Source organism: Stenella coeruleoalba (assembly GCF_951394435.1).
Source record: "Stenella coeruleoalba genome assembly, chromosome: 4".
NCBI lineage: Eukaryota > Metazoa > Chordata > Mammalia > Artiodactyla > Delphinidae > Stenella > Stenella coeruleoalba.
The window spans coordinates 146,071,382-146,086,572 of record NC_137149.1 but is presented as its reverse complement, the minus strand read 5'-3'; the positions used below and the strand labels follow the sequence as shown (position 1 = coordinate 146,086,572).

The 15,191-nt window shown below is 38.4% G+C and overlaps 1 long non-coding RNA gene across 1 annotated transcript in view; it reads right to left on the bottom strand.

Moving 5' to 3' along the window:
* Positions 1 to 14,182, bottom strand: part of LOC307186170 — a 220,796-nt gene extending 206,614 nt beyond the window's left edge. The window contains exon 1 of the long non-coding RNA XR_013828261.1: positions 13,891 to 14,182. This is a non-coding gene — a long non-coding RNA (uncharacterized lncRNA). The remainder of the gene's footprint in view (positions 1 to 13,890) is intronic.
* Positions 14,183 to 15,191: the final 1,009 nt, after the last annotated feature.

Here is a 15,191-nt window from a genome sequence, read left to right as displayed (position 1 = left end):
TATATATGGATAGATATGAAGGTTCAGAGAAATTAACAAAATCGACTATGGCCATGCAGTTATTAATGCAGCCTGGATTTGACCCCTGGTATTTGTGAATATAATTTCCCTGAAGTAGCCATGTATTCAGAGGAGTGCTGGTAATCCTTGCTTCCTATAATGGAGGATAAGACTATTTAACATGGATCAAGTTTCTCCTCGAGGACAAGAAAACACAGGCAAACATATAATTTAAAGATTATTTAAAAGAATAATATTTCTGACTCATGTGAGTCTGAGTTGATGACGTGATCTTGTATATTATGTCTAATGCCATTACATAGGATCAGATTATTATAGGGTGGGTTTAGGCAGAGAAGAGAACCAAGAAGTGATATTCTTAAGGTACTCCAGTAGTAAAAGTCTTATAGAAGAGAGGGAAAGATGCAAAGAAGACTCATGGAGAACAGCCAATGAGGCAGGAGGAAATCCAAGGGGGCAGGCTAAGCTATAAGCCAAGTAAAGAAAGAGTATCAAAGAGGAGAGAGTGTTAATTGTGTCAAATGGCAGCTATAGGTACTGCAGTTTTGTGTAACACGTTAAGTACACTGGTGACCTCGGCAAGAAGAGCAGTTTTGGCTAAATGGCAAGGGTAAATCCTCAACCTGGGAGAGAATGTGAAATGCTCATTTCAAGGCAGTGAATGTTGACAACTATTTCGCACACAGTTTTGCTGCAAAGGAGACCAAGGACTTTAGAGAAGGGTCAAAAAGTTTTACTTAAGATAGGAAAAACTTAAAAATATATAGTTTTCTATGCTGATTGAAATAATCAATTAGAGGGAGAAGTTTTCAATGATGTAGAGAAGAGAATAATGTTGGAGCAATGCCTGAACAAGGAAGAGAAGAGGGGATCAAGGACATGGACTGAACAATGGGCATAAGGTAAACAAAGAGTTCATTTCTCACAAAGGGCAGAAAGTTTCTTCAAATGTGTACAGATGCTTGTATGTGAACAGATGTCCCAGAGAGAGTGTCCATATTCTTTTGTGTGCCTCAATTTTCCCAGTGAAGTCAGAAGCATGGTCTTTACATAAGAGTGTAGATGGGGTAGAGAATGTAGAAGGTTTTAGGAGAGCAAATAAAGTGTGAAATGATACTCTAGGACATTAGGAAAATAAATGGATTAGATAAATATAGTGCTGTTCTCCAGAAGCATTAAGAACGCTATTTTTCTTTTCGATCATGTATTTAAATAGGTATGCACATTTTCTTTAATCACAAAGAGTAACATTGGGTTGCAAGATAAAAGAAATCAGAGATTGAATTAAATCATGGTTATTGTTTAGCCAATAGTAGGAAAAGGTGAGGCAGGTGCCTAGAATTCAAGGGTAGATGCAAGGGAATAGTTATAATGATTGACCACGAACTGAAGTAGGATGAGAACGGTGAAAAGCACCGCCAGTGGTGAAAAAGCATAAAATTGTGGGATGGCCAATGATTTGGACATCCTGGTTGAATTAGGGAGCACATAAACAAACCTGGAAAGCTAAGAGATAGTGGCTAGGGACTTATGCATGAAATTGTGACTATATAAGGCATTGCAATTATAAGTAATGATGACACTTCAGTGGTGATTCTGGTGTTGAGTGGAGGAATTTATGGAACTAAATTCGAGTTGTTGGAAAGACTATATGTACACTGAAATAGACAAGAACTAATTTTGGAATTAGACAATACTTTGAACAGAAGTTCAATTCATTTAGAAATTCCAGGGAATGACCAGGTATTGAGAGATGGGATGATAAATAACAGATTCATAGATTAATCTGATGATAGGAGATTAGATTTTTTTTTTAGTGTGGGTGGAGGAAATTGATCTGAAAATTGTAAGTAATTAGGAACAAAAAACATGGCTATATCCAAGACCAGAGGCCAAAGTGTTGTGGCAGAAAAATGCCATCACTCCAGAAATGAACAGGAATCTCCTCTTGAGAGAAAGCCAGGTGAAAAGAATACTCAAGAAGATTGAGGATGTAGAACTATTTGCTGTTAATGGATCGTTGAATTCCAAAAGGATACAGTGAAAGATTTTATGTGGTAGGACATGGTGAGGAAAGAGAAGGAAGTAAGGTGTAGATACACAAATCAGAAAAACAATGAAAACCTTACAATACTATTTTTGGTGATAATGTAGAGCAATACACTTTCTTAAACACTGCCATTAGGAGTATAAATAGGTATACCTACTCTGTAAAGAGCTAGATTCTGTCTGGGGATCTGGTAAATTTGCATATATAAATAACTCATGTGATAGCAATTCCATTCCTAGGAATATGTCCTGGAGAAATGCATGCAGGCGTGTGCCAAGAGACATGGAAAAAATATTCATAGCGCCATTGTTTATAATTGCCCCGAATGAGAAAATCGCCATGTGCCCATCAATAGAAGGAATTAAACGTCTGTGATTCTTATCATAATAGTATGCCTAAAACTAACACAACATTGTAAATTAACTATATTTCAATTTAAAAAATTGTTAAAAAAATAGCAACAACATGCCAAAATGAAAGTAGGTAAGAGTGAAGCTTTTAATCCCTGACCGTGTGTGATATTGTAAGCATGAGGCTAAACCCAGAAGAAACGCCTACTCCAAGTTCCATTTTCCGCCATGAGTCAGTGCACTGGTTCATCAGAACGGGGGTTGGGGCGGGGGGTCAGCTCATTGTCATGGGAGACAAAACCAAAGGCTCCTATGGTTTTATGGACCCTGAGGCTGGAGGGAGAAAGCAGGAAATATAAGAGCATGGCTGGCCAGCAGGGCCTGAACCCTTGAGTTTCTCTCCAGAAACTGCAATTCATTGTCTCTGCATCAAGTAGAAAGGCCAGCTTTCCTTTCCCCTGAGACCTGCCAGGTAGAGCCTTTGTAATTGTCTATGGTCAGGCTTGAAAAATTACACTAGATTATTTGGCCAGGAGCCAGACTTCTCCAGAGCTATTCAGGGTATCGATTTCTCCTTGTATGAGTTTTGGTAGATTGTGTCTTTCAAGAAATTATTTGGTCCATCTCATCTAAGTTACCAAATTTGCAGGCATAGAGTTGTTCAAAGTATTCCTTTATAACCCTTTAACTGTTCATGAGATCACTATTAATGACCTCTCTGTCATTTCTAACATTGCTAATGCGTATCTTTCTCATTTTCCTTGTTAGCCTGACTAAAGGCTTATTAATTCTATTGATTTTTCCCATAAATTCATATTAGATAATGTTGGTTGCTGTTTGGGTCATGTGCACCTTAAATGATTTTTCTGCCTCCTTGATCTAACAATACTGATGAGAAATGTAGACGTTTCCAACTTTAACAGTGGATATGTCTCTCTCCTATCAATTTGGCCTCCTGTTTTGAAGCTGTGCTGCCAGGTGCATAAACGTCTAGGATTGTGATGTATTTTTGGAGAACTGACATCTTAATCATTGTGTAATGGCCCATTTATTGCTGGTCATCCTCCATCTTCTGAAGTCTGATATGTCTGAAATTAATACAGATACTCCAGCTTTTTTTGATTGTTCTCATGGTAAATATTTTTCCATGACTTTTCTTTACCCTATCAAGTCTACATATTTAAAGTGGGTTTCTTGTAGACAATATATAATTGGAGCTTGTGTTTTATTTTATAGACTCTAACAACGTCTATCTTTTGTTTGGTGTAATTAGACCATTCATTTTAAAGCAACTGTTGATGTAGTTAGACTAATATCTGCCATATTTGTGTTTTCTACGGGTTATATTTGTCCTTTTTATATGATAGCATTTTAGGTCCTCTCTTAGCATATCAACTGTACTTTGAAAATTTTTTGGTGCTGTCCCAGAGTTTATAGTGAAGATTTTAAACTAATCTAAATCCACATTCAAATAGCACTGTATCACCTATACTGCAGGTGCTTTTCACCAGAGTATTTCCAGTTCCTTCCTCCCATCCCAGGTGACATTACTGACATTTGCTTTACTTATCTGTGCCCTATAACCACCTATACAGTAGTACTATTATTGCCTTAAACAAAGAGTTGTCTTTGGGATCAAATAAGAAAAAGAAATCTTTTTATATCCAGTTTTGGCTTCTCCAGTGCTCTCCTTATTTACCCAAGTTTCTGACCTTTGTCATTTTTCTTCTGCCTGAAGAATTTCTATCAAGATTTCTTGTGGGGCAGGTCTGCTGAAGATGAATTCCTTCATTATATTTTGTTTGAAAAAGAAATTATTTTACCTCACTTTGTAGGCTAATTTTACTGAGTAGAAAATTCTAGTTTGGTGGTTTTTTCTTTCAACACATTAAATGTTTCAGCCTGTTCTCCTAGTTTCGAAGGAGGGGTCTATAAGTAATTCTTATAGGATAAGTAAGAATTACTTATAGGATATAAGAATTCTTATAGGATAAGTAATTCTTATCCTCATTCCTCTATATTTAAGGTGCTTTATTTTTGGACCTGGATTTTACAATCTTTGCATTTGTTTTCCTACTGTTTGAGTACACCTAGTTGTTTTACTCTTTGGTGGTTTTTGTTTAGTTTGTTTGTTTTGGTATTTATTCTGCTTGATGTTTTCTGTCCTTCTTGAATCTGTGGCTTGTTGTTCAATTACTCCAAATATTTCTTCTTTTTTTCTCCTTCTGGCATTCCTATCCCACACATATTATACCTTTTGATATAGTCCCACAGTTCTTGGATGTTCTCTTTTATTCATGTATTTATCTCTTTGAATTCCAGTTTGCGATGTTTCTATCGATCTACTTTCCAGCTCACTGATTCTTTCTCCAGCCATGTGAAAGCTGTTGCTTAGGGCATCAAAGGCATTTCTTCATTTGACTGTGTTTTTAATTTCTAGCACTTCCCTTTGATCCTGTCTTAGAGTTTCTATCTTTATGCTTACATTATGCATTTGTTCTTGCATGTTCTGTTTTCCATTATTTAGTGTATTGATCTTAGTCATTTTAATTTCCTGGTCTGATTCCAAAATCTGCCATATCTGAGTCTGGTTCTCATGTTCTCTTCATATTCTTGTGTTCTAGCTTGTCTTCTAATTTTGTGTTGAAAACTGGGCATATGTATCTAGTGATCATGGGTCTTTCCTTAGCCAAACTTTAGTCAGGCTTCTCTGAATTCTCTTCCCAACTAGGTCTATATTTTGGACTTCCATTGCCCAGTTTTAACAAGAATCTTGTCAAGTTTAGCCAGAATCCCCCACCCCCAATATCTGACCAAATTCTTCATCATCCCCACCATCCCTCTGGTGGTATCTGATTACCCTGGACTGCCTTCAACAAGGACCCTGTTAGGTTTAGCCATATACTTGATATTTCCTCTTAGTAACTTTCCATCCACCAACCAGCTGCCTGGCTATAAATTTCTACTTTTCCTTGTTGTATTCAAAGCTGAGTTTTTTTGTATTCTGAAGTCTCATTCCCTCTATCATGTTGGTCCTAAATATAATCTGTATTTTATCATTTTAACTATTATGCAGCTCTGGTTTTCTTTGACACTGGTAACAGGAACTGAGTTAAACAGGCCTTTTAGTGCAAGATTTTCTGAAAACCTGGCCAGGTGTTAGGCTGTGTTGCTTTGTGCTGTGGTTTCCTCTGGTGTCCTTATTTTGTCATGTAGCTTAGCTTTGTCTTCTAGAAGCACTCCTCCTCAGAAGGGGTCTCTGTTGTACAGCCTTTCCAGCTGTAATGCAGTGTTATACTGACAGCCTGTTAGTGTGGTGACAGGGATGTGAAAGGAGATTATTCTGTAATCTCTGAATTAAATCACAGTGCTTACGCGGCCCTGTGAATCAAGGCTATGACTTTCATAAGTATTTCTTCAGTGTTATCATGTTGCTCTGTGTTTTCCACTGACCTCTACTCTTTTCCCTGGGCACAGTGATCAAGGTCCATTCCCTTGAAGCCCTGACCCCTGTTGACTACTTTTTCCCTTTTAGTTGTAACAGGAAGGCTAAAAGGGTTTGGCTGGAAGGAATTCCCTTTCCCCAGCTGTTGTAAAACTTTGGCAAAATCCTTTCACTTGAATTCAGGCCTTTTCTATAGAGAAAACTTTTGGTAGATTTCACAACGATTACCTTCCTTTCTACCTATCAGAGCCAACAAGGGATCTTCCTTAGCTCTTTACCATGAGAACCTGGTGAGGTTCCTAGAGATAAATAAACAAAAGTGTGGGGTCCCTTGAAGACAAAGTCCCCCCAGAAGTTTCTCACCCTCATAGTAATCTATATACAACCTCCAACAACCATCAAAATTACCAGTTTAGTGTTCCCCCCTCCTTAGGGCTCCAGTAGCTTCAATTCCAGGTGAGGAGATCAATATCCTGGGAGATATTTCTCCCAGGATGTGCCAGTTTCTTCCTATTTTCATCTGGAAGGTCTTCACTGCAAATTGATTTCCCTGAGTCCGAGAAAAGTCACTGTTTTTTGGTTTCTCCAACTTTTTCTTATTGTAAAGATGTGTATGACAATCACCAAGCACCTTAAACAAAGCTTAACTTAATTTCTTCTTATAGATTACCTCCTGCTGATTCCATTTTGTTCACCCTCCCTATTTATTAACTTATTATTGTTTTCCTGTTTTGTTAATGTTTTTCTCTTTCCTGAAGTATTTTGATATCGATATCTCTCTAGATTTTTTAATTACCTATTGACTTATTTAGTTCAAAATTAACTTAATATTCATGAAACTAAGAGCACAGAATAGTACAACACTTAATGTCAACCCCGATTTCTGCACTCCCAGTGGGAAAGAGTCATATTGCATGTAAGTAAACACTTATCCATACAGCATGATTTCATTGACTTCTGGGAAGATACTCTAATTCCAAACTAACTTTTCTCCAACCGATACGTGAAATCCCTCTAACAGAGATCAATCTTTGATATGCCTCAGTGAGAAATAAGACTTCAAGTGTCTCCTTGGAGAAGTAATATCTTGAGTTCAATTCTTCTTGGGCAAAATTAAATAACAAGTCCTTTGAAGACAGTAAGAGCTTGAAAGGGAAAAGTAATGGATCAGATAAGCTGAAAAAAAGTGAACGAAACCATAAACCTGGTGTGAAGAAACTTTGAATGTGTCCGAGTTCTCATTTAAAACACCAAATCTATAGCTATATGAAGGAAAATGTCTTAGAGTTGAATCACAGAAAGCCAGGCAGAACTCACCCACAGGATGCTTGTCAATCACTGCCTGCTAGAAAATCGCCAGCAGTACTGAATAGAAATTCAGTAACCATTTCATCCCCACAGACAGAAAGAAACCAAGAGGGTAAGGCAATCACCCAATATCACAGAGGTAATTAGTAGCAAATACGGAACTAAAAAATATTCTCTTTTGCCAACATTGGGTTTTGCAATATACAGTAAAAAGTTATTCACTTTGCTGGGATTTTTAAATCAAATAATAATAATAAATCATAATAAAATCACAAAAGCAGAATGATATAAAATATACTTCTCATTTTACTGTTTGGGCTTTGAAAACTTAAAAAGCTAGATTTGTTTTCTGGCCTTGAATTACTTATCTTGCATAAAAACCTATTTCTAGATGATGGGCTGAGCATATAACTCAGCTTCCCCCTGCCTACCTAAATGTGTAGTGTTGATAGAAAAAACATATTTTTGAATACCTAAGGCTTCTGTGGAAAGCTGGAAATGAAATTCTTAGTGGACAAGAAATTTTGAGGGATATCGGGAATAAAGAAAATAAATTGCATATTATTGAATAGTAAAATCAAAGTGGTAAGGGCTTGAGAGAAGAGTATGCATAATTAATATAGACTATCAGGGACCAAATTTATCTTCCCACTTGAAACAATAACAAAATAGACAATATACATAAACAAATGTCGAGATAATGGACATTAGAAAATAAAGGATAATATTCACTGAGAGAATAAAACAGAAGATAAACCATAGAATTGCTCATGGAAAGGAAGGAGAAATCCAGACTCTTGTAACTGCTCTAAATTAAGAAGATTGAAGCTGAAAGTCCAAACGGCTGCAGGAACTAAAGTTCACAGTGCAGAGATATGTGAGGGATTCTTCTCAAATGGATTTATAGGTTCAGGCAATCCCAGTGAAAAATCTTAGTAGATCAATTGGATAGTATAGAGAGTACAGAAATAGATTCACACAACTATTGTCAACTGATCTTTGACAATGGACGAAGAAATTTCAAAGGAAAATTTCTTATCAATAAATAGTTCAGGGAAAGTTAGATTTCCATATACTGAAGAATGAACTTTGATCCATACCTTATACCTCATAGAAAATTTAAATCAAAATGGATCCTAGACCTAAATGTAAACCCCAAACTTTAAAACTTCTAGAAGAAAACATAGGAGAAAATCTTTGTGAGCATGATTTAAGGAAAGGATGTGTTAATATAGCACCAAATACATGATTAATAAAAGAAAAAAATGGTAATTTGGAATTTAACTAAACTAAAACCTGCTACTTTTTGAAAAGACATTGTTAAAATGATAAAGCTATGCAACAGAGTAGAAGAAAACTTTGCAAATTTGACACTTGATAAAGGATTTTTATCTAGAATATACAAAGGACTTTTAATATTCAGTAATGAGAAAACAAACAATCCAATTAAAAATGGGCAAAATATTTCAACTGCAAGTCTAAAGTTTAAAGGGCTCACCATACCAACTAAGATGTGAGGTAATTCAACCGCCGATATACGCATATGAGAATGTAACATTGTACAATGCCTTTGGAAAGCATTTATGGGCCCATCTACACTAAAATATAGTGACATAAAGAAGAACAGCCGTAATCTTGGGATGGAGACCGTGAAGCAGTAGGTGGAAATACAAATGTGAGCAAACTTTTGGGGGTGACAGATGCGTTCATTATCTCGGCTGTAGTGATGGTTTAATATGTACTAAACATCGAAATGCACATTTTAACTATGTGCAGTTCAATTTACATCAATTAAACCTTAATAAAACCACTTTTAAATAACTGTGTATGGAACTATAAAATTTGTAGTTCAGTCGGTTTGATACAACTCCTGGAAAACTGAACCAATAACAGCTTAAATAGATGAGGTTTTTATTTTCTTTTTTTCCAAATAAGAATTTCAGGTAGGGTCCCAGGGTGTCATTATTGTGGGAGGTTTCTTAAGTTTTTTGTTCAACTGTTACTGCTGTTGTGTCTTTTCCTCATAGGCTCAGGAATGTACCTCTATCTCCGGGAATCAAGAGCACATCACAGGAGTTCAAAAAAGGAAAGTACAGACCTTCCACAGTCCACAATGGGATTACATCCTGAGAAACCCACTGTAAGTTGAAACTATTGTAACTTAAAAATACACTTAATACATCCAGCTTCCTGAATATCATAGCTTATCCTAGCTGAACTTACATGAGCTCAGAACACTTACCTTTTCCTACAGCTGGGCACTATCATCTAACACAGAATGTATTTTATAATAAAGTGTGGAATATCGTATGTAACTGATTCAATACAGTACTGACAGTGAAAATCAGAGTGGTTGTCTAGGTACAGAATGGTTGTAAGTGCATCCATTGTTTACCCTGTGATGGTGTGGCTGCCTGGGAGCTGGGGCTCACTGTCACCTCCCGGCATCAGGAGAGAGTTTCCTACCACTTATTGCTAGCCAGGGAAAAGATCAAAATTCAAAATCAGAAGTACAGTTGTCACTGAATGTGTATCTCTTTCACATCAGCCTAAAGTCAAAACAGTTGCTAAGTCAAACTATTTTAAAGTTGGGGACCATCTGCAAATGAAAAAGGGGATAAGCCTATACCAGCTGACATTCTTTTTTTCTTTTTTTTTTTTTTTTTTGGCGGTACGTGGGTCTCTCACCGTTGTGGCCTCTCCCGTTGCGGAGCACAGGCTACGGACGCGCAGGCTCAGCGGCCATGGCTCACGGGCCCAGCCGCTCCGGGGCATGTGGGATCTTCCTGGACCGGGGCACGAACCCGTGTCCCCTGCATCGGCAGGTGGACTCTCAACCACTGCGCCACCAGGGAAGCCCCCAGCTGGCATTTTAAGCAGCCTTTCCCTTTTCTGTACAGTTCTTTGGCCAAAAGTTTGTCCGACAGCAATCTCTCTCAAAAGAGAGTCTGTGAAATATAGTTTTCATTTTCTCTGTTTAGATTTACACATGGCCTGTCCAAACTAAATTGAAGTTTTTATAGTTTCTAGTAGTAATGAAGAAAGTGAGAATGGATATTAGATTGATCACTAGCAGTGTGTGCCAGAGGCACCAGTAGTCCTTTTCATAAGAAGGTGTAGATATAAGAGAGAGAAAAGTTCTCGAGATCAGGAGTATTAAAGTATATACAGTATGATTCCTGGAGAGTCAAACCCTGCATATTCTCTCCCCACCTACCTCTATCCTGACAGCAGTGTTACACGTGTGCACCACACACAGTGGGTAGCTGTGTGATTTGTTGGGGAGAATGGACAATGTCTCCTGTAGCCTGCCATACATGGGGGGTATGGGTAGCATCCCCATCTGTTAACAGATAGTGAAGCACCCCCCAGTACCTGCAACCCCCCAATCTTATTTTCCATTAAAAAAATCCAGAATACACATCAACTAGAATGCACTACCTTTCCGCCCAGTACCCTCAAATTTTTGTCAGAGGTCTGAGGGGCAAAATCAAGTGAGACAATGGGTAAGAAGCACCAAATGACTGAAGACAGCCACTACCATGGATAGAACAAGAAATTCAACAAATGGTAGAAATCGGGCTTATTGAAATTGAACTGATTTTCATTAGTTCTTTTTTCCATTATAGGTTATTACAAGATACTGAGTAGAGTTCCCTGTGCTATACAGTAGGTCCTTGTTGCTTATCTATTTTATATATAGTAGTGTTTATGTGTTAATCCCAAACTCCTAATTTATCCCTCCCCTCCCCTTTCGTAATCATAAGTTTGTTTTCTATGTCTGTGAGTCTATTTCTGTTTTGTAAATAAGTTCATTTGTATCATTTTTTAGATTCCACATATAGGTGATATCATATGATATTTGTCTTTCTCTATCTAATCCACTTCACTTAGTATGATAATCTCTGGGTCATTAGTTTTCTTTTTTTATTTGTTGGTAAAGTGGAATATTTCCTCACATTGTAAACAGTGTTAAATATTTATCCTAAAGTCCTAAGGAACATGTTAAAATATATAAGGTTTTCAATATTAAAAGTGTTTTATGATGCATTAACAATTTCATAATCAAAATAAAGTATTATAAATAGCTAGATCAACAACAAGATTATAGCCAGAATGAAATTATAAAATTTATACAATTCCATTCAATTTATGCCAATGTACTTCTAAAAGCATCATAAATGAAATGAGAAATTTTCTCAGAAATAATAAATTATCAGAATTGGACCAGGAAGAAATAGAAAACCTGAGGGAAGTAATGATTGTAGCAACAGTTGGAAAGATAATCAAGGATCTTACACATGTGATCCAGATAATTTTATAGCTGAAACTTGCCAAGTATCATCAATGGACAGTTCAATGTTACCTAAAATGTTCCCCAATGTCAAAAAAGAAAAGATTTTTGGTGCAAGCCGACAAGGTAAATAGTCAATAAACTTAACCCCCCCCCTTTTTTTTTTTTTTTTTTTTTTTGCGGTACGCGGGCCTCTCACTGCTGTGGCCTCTCCCGTGGCGGAGCACAGGCTCCGGACGCGCAGGCTCAGCGGCCATGGCTCACGGGCCCATCCGCTCTGCGGCATGTGGGATACTCCCGGACCGGGGCACAAACCTGCGTCCCCTGCATCGGCAGGCGGACTCTCAACCACTGCGCCTCCAGGGAAGCCCTAACCACTTTTGAGGTATAAATATGATCAGAATATGATAATTTAAGAAATAATGGTCACATACATATCTCTCACTTTCAAAACTGTCTTGAAGAGATTTTAGGTAAAGCTGTAAATAAAAATATTCATTCCTACTTAAATCAACATGCATTTATTGCAGTTTGTTTAAATCTAAAAGTGCAAATGGACTTGGAGACAAGATTCAGGCTAGTTCTGCAGGATAATGTGAGCTACAAACGTTTTCTCTTAAGCTGACAAAGTAGATGTGAAAGAAAATATATATTTGCTTCCAGAATGGGTTAGCTTTGAAATTATTTGTTTTAGTTCCAGGTTGTTAAAGACGTGTAATTTCTCTAACTGGTGTCAATTTTTATCAGGAGCCAATGATAACTGTGAAGTTTCCTGGTATGATTTATAACAAGCAGAGCCTTGCAACAAGCTTTGAGTAAGCCTAAGTGAACCATATCAGATTTGTTTAGTAAAGCTGTGCTAATAGATTTTTGAAATCTGTGGTATGTCTCTGTGCAACCCAGTGAGGTGGATATAGTACCTGTCATCTATAGTTACAATTTGAGAATAAATGCAATACTGAATCAAAATTGCATTATGAATGCAGAGCTTTTGTATTTGGTGGTACATAAAGATATTTTTAAAGGCTCAGTACAGTTTGCTAGAAATGATTTATTAATGTGGGGAAAATGAAATAATACTAAACAGCAATGTTTAATGGACGGTCATGTAAGGAAACGACTGGAAATATCAACCACAAATGTTGTCAAGTCTCAAAAATGAGAAGAAACCAGAAAAATAATGATTAGCAGATAACACATAGAATATTGGAATGGATAGCATCATATTTCAACTCCTGATGCCAATGTAAGCTTGCTTTCACTAGAAGCAGAATTGATGGCTGGTAAAATTGGTTCATTTTCCAACTTTATAAATATTTCAGAATCACTTTCCAGATTGCTTTTACCAGTTAATCCTGTCACCAGGGTAGCAATGCAAGAGGGTCCACTCTTCTGCATCCTGTCCAATGCTTGGTACTGTTAGACTTTGTGTGTGTGCGCCATCATTATGGTGTGAAAATTAAATCAGTGTTGCTTTTAGTTTCATGTCTTAGAATATCAAGTTAGATGGGCAGTTTTATGCATATGTCAACCTACACAAATATTTTAGTCATAAAACCTGACTATTTTTCTATCGGTTTGTGGGTATTTTTACCGTTTTAAAACATCTTTCCTATATTCTGAATACCAATTCTTTGTTGAATTTAATGTAAGTATATCATTTCACACAGGTACTTCTATTTTAATTTAGTTTTTCATTTTGTTGGTCATGCATAGTTTACTTTTAAGGAAGATGAATTTTCACATTTTCTTTTCTGTTTTTTTTTGACAGACAAGTACCTTTTAATATGAAAAGAATTCCTGCAACCAATTCTAAAAGGATGAATGCATCATAGGGATAAATGGGCAAGGACACAAAGACAATTTGCAAACTACAGAAATGGTCTTCTGAGAGCTTTTCTTTCTTTTTAAAAAAATTTTCTTGTCATATAAAAAATGTGTAATGTTTTAAACAAAACACATTTTTTAATAGCTGTGGACATTTTGCTGAGTGACAATACTGCCCGAGATGCCCCTAAGCCACCCATTTCCCCAAATGCCTTCCTCATTAGAGAACTTTCCCCTGCTTCTCAGAGATGAAACAAGAGGCCAGCTCTCCTTTTCCCCCATTGTTTAACTACCATTTTTTATCACTGTTGTTGTAGTAAGAACACTTAGCATGACATCTACCCTCTTGACAAAGTTTTAGGTGCACAATACAGTACTGTTAACTACAGGTACAATGGTGTACACCAGAGCTCTAAAATTTACCCACCTTCGGGAGCGCGGGGGAAGATGGCGGAAGAGTAAGACGCGGAGATCACCCTCCTCCCCACAGATACATCAAAAATACATCTACACGTGGAACAACTCCTACAGAACACCTACTGAACGCTGGCAGAAGACCTCAGACCTCCCCAAAGGCAAGAAAGTCCCCACGTACCTGGAAGGGATTCAGAGCGCTGCTTAAAGGAGCTGCAGAGACGGGCGCGAGCCGCGGCTAACAGCGTGGACCCCAGAGACGGGCGGGAGACGCTAAGGCTGCTGCTGCCGGCACCAAGAAGCCTGTGTGCGAGCACAGGTCACTCTCCACAACCCCCTTCCGGGGAGCCTGTGCAGCCCGCCACTGCCAGGGTCCCGGGACCCAGGGACAACTTCCCCGGGAGAACGCACGGCTCGCCTCAGGCTGGTGCAATATCATGCCGGCCGGCGCCTCAGGCTGCTGCAACGTCACGCCGCCCGGCGCCTCACGCTGCTGCAACGTCACGCCGGCCGGCGCCTCACGCTGCTGCAACGTCACGCCGCCTCTGCCGCCGCAGGCCCGCCCCGCACTCCGTGCCCCTCCCTCCCCCCGGCCTGAGTGAGCCAGAGCCCCCGAATCAGCGGCTCCATTAACCCCGTCCTGTCTGAGCGAAGAACAGACGCCCTCCTGTGACCTGCAGGCAGAGGCGGGGCCAAATCCGAAGCTGAGTCCCGGGACCTGTGCGAACAAAGAGAAAGGGAAATCTCTCCCAGCAGCCTCAGGAGCAGCGGATTAAAGCTCCACAATCAACTTGATGTACCTGCATCTGTGGAATACCTGAATAGGCAACGAATCATCCCAAATTGAGCAGGTGGACTTTGAGAGCAAGATTTACTATTTTTTCCCCTTTTCCTCCTTTTGTAAGTGTGTATGTGTATGCTTCTGTGTGAGATTTTGTCTGTATAGCTTTGTGTTCACCATTTGTCCTAGGGTTTTATCTGTCCTTTTTTCTTTTTAAAAAAGCTTTTTCTTAATAATTATTTTTTATTCTAATAACTTTATTTTATTTTATCTTACTTTATTTTATTTTATCCTTTCTTTCTTTCTTTCTTTCTTTCTTTCTTTCTTTCTTTCTTTCTTTCTTTCTCTCTTTGTTTCTTTCTTTCTACTTTTTCTCCCTTTTATTCTGAGCCGTGTGGATAAAAGGCTCTTGGTGCAGCAGCCAGGAGTCAGTGCTGTGCCTCTGAGGTGGGAGAGCCAACTTCAGGACACTGGTCCATAAGAGACCTCCCAGCTCCACATAATATCAAATGGCGAAAATCTCCCAGAGATCTCCATCTCAACACCAGCACCCAGCTTCACTCAACGACCAGCAAGCTACAGTGCCGGACACCCTATACCAAACAACTAGCAAGACAGGAATACAACCCCACCCATTAGCAGAGAGGCTGCCTAAAATCATAATAAGTCCACAGACACCCCAAAACACACAACCAGATGTG